Source organism: Otolemur garnettii, unplaced genomic scaffold (genome assembly GCF_000181295.1).
Source record: "Otolemur garnettii isolate 467f Iridium unplaced genomic scaffold, OtoGar3 scaffold00232, whole genome shotgun sequence".
NCBI lineage: Eukaryota > Metazoa > Chordata > Mammalia > Primates > Galagidae > Otolemur > Otolemur garnettii.
Window position 1 is genome coordinate 178263 of NW_003852627.1, and position 2397 is coordinate 180659.

The following is a 2397-nucleotide window of genomic DNA, read 5'->3' on the forward strand; positions in this document are numbered from 1 at the left end:
AAATTGGGATCACTTGTTCTTTTCTCAGTAAGTTTGAGTTCTCTATGGATTCTGGTTATCAGACCTTTGTCAGAAATGTAACCTGCAAATATCCTCTCCCATTGTGAGGGCTGTCTGCTTGCTTTACTTACTCTGTTCTTGACAATGCAGAAGATTTTTAGTTTGATCAGATCCCAGTAATGTATTTTTGGTGTTGCTTCAATTGCCCCGGGGTCCTCCTCATAAAGTATTCTCCTGGGCCAATTTCTTCAGGTGTTTCCCCTGCACTCTCTCCAAGAATCTTTATAGTTTAATGTCTTAAATTTAAATCTTTTATCCGGTGAGAGTCAATTTTTGTTAGAGGTGAAAGGTGTGGGTCCATTTTCAGTCTTCCACAAGACACCAGCCATTTCACCCAGCACCGTTTGTTAAATAGGGAGTCTTACCCCCGATTTATATTTTTGATAGGCTTATCAAAGATCAAATGATAATAAGTGTCTGGTTTCATCTCTTGGTTCTCAATTCTGTTCCATACATCTTCCTCTCTATTTTTGTGCCAGTACCATGCTGTTTTGATAACTATAGATTTATAGTGTAGTCTGAAGTCTAGTAGCTAAGACATTACTCAGAAATAGTTTCCTGATGTTTAATGACATAAATTTATTCACTCAAAAGTGCATGCCTGCACACCACACTCACACACGCTCTTTCTCATTTGAAGGCACCTGTAAGTTCTGATGGAAGAGGAGACACATTCTCCACTCTTCTATCCCCAGTGCAAGGCGTAGAGCCATGACCATGACATGTTTACCAAATAAACTCTTGCGGGGGACTTTGTCATTGGCTATTTTGTTTGCTAAGGGAGGTGGAAAGCTTCAGTGCTGGTGTCAGGAACATCCACAGTCAAACCCCAAATCCACCTGTTAAGTGCTTTTGTGATTGGGGGCTGGTTGCTTATCGAGGCCTCAGCCCCATTATCTGTGAGATGGGCATGCAATGGGCACTTCCCATGGGTTCACTGTGAGCACAAAATAAGATAACGTATGGAAAGCCCAAACAAGATGTCTGTTCTGTGGTAAGACTTTTAAAAAGATTATAGAATTTTGTGTGCGTTTAACCAAACTGCACCGACCTCCGAGTTCTGTGGCTGCTCTAAGCCCCTTCCCTGTGCTGTGCTCTTCATCTTCAAAAGAGACCCAAGGTGGAGGTACTATTTTTGTCCCCACTTTACAGTAAAAAAAAACTACTCTTAGTGACTTTAAGTAACTTGCCCAAAGTCACACAGCTGCAAACAGCTAATAAACAAGATCTGACTCCAAATCCATACCATTAGCCAGTCTCCCCCAATAAGGGGTGGGCGGATGTCTATGAGCTGTCCTCAGCAAGTTGTTATCTGCCCTTCCAGTCGCCTAGACTGGGTCTCCAGTTTCCTGGTGGTTTCTTTTCTCTTTTTCTTTTCTTTTTTTTTTTGGAGACAGTCTCATTGTGTCACCCGTAGAAAATGCTGTGGCTGTCACTGCTCACAGCAACCCCAAACTCTTGGGCTTAAGCGATTCTCTTGCCTCAGCCTCCCAAGTAGCTGGAACTACAGGCACCCGCCACAAGGCTCGGCTATTTTTGTTGTTGTTGTTGTAGTTGTCATTGTTATTTGGCAGGCGCAGGCCAGGTTGGAACCCACCAGCCCCGATGTATGTGGTCAGGGCCCTAGCCACTGCGCTACAGGCACCAAGCCTCCTGATGCTTTCTGATATAAATTTGTTCACCCAAAATGCATGCATGCACACCTGCACAGCCACAACACACACTCTCTCAACTGAAGGAATCTATTAGTTCTGAAGGGAAAAACACATCCTGCTTCACGCTCCTACCCCTCAACTGCAGAGGAACGTGCCTGGCTCACACCCCACTGGCTCACCCCCTGCTGTTTCAGTTAATGGGCACCAGTGCCCTGCCCACCCTGCCCACCCTGTGACCTGCCCTCCCCCCATGGTAAGTTCTCTCAAAGCATCCAATCACGCCCCCCCTCCACCTCTTCCGCCAAGCAGGAGCATCTCCAGGAAGCCAGAGTTTGGGGAGGGGGCAGGGCTTTCATCAAGAATAGCACAACAGGCATCTGACAGGTCACAGGGAATGGCTCTCTCTCTCTTCCCCTGTTAACATAATGAGGGGATAACCTGGTATTTAAATTGCAGCCACAGTGGTAAATCTGCCTTGTCAGCCTTCAACGTGATTTACAAAATAATTTAAAAATGCATGAACCTTCTTCTTTATAAAGCATGGGGGTGCTAAGTTAACTTCTAAATATTTTATGGCCCAAGGTGAGCTCTTTGCCTTGTGGCCATCACTCACTGAGCACACTCTGGTGTGTGCTTCTAAAGACACTGTTTTATGAAAGAGCAAGGTGCTAGGCACTTCCTC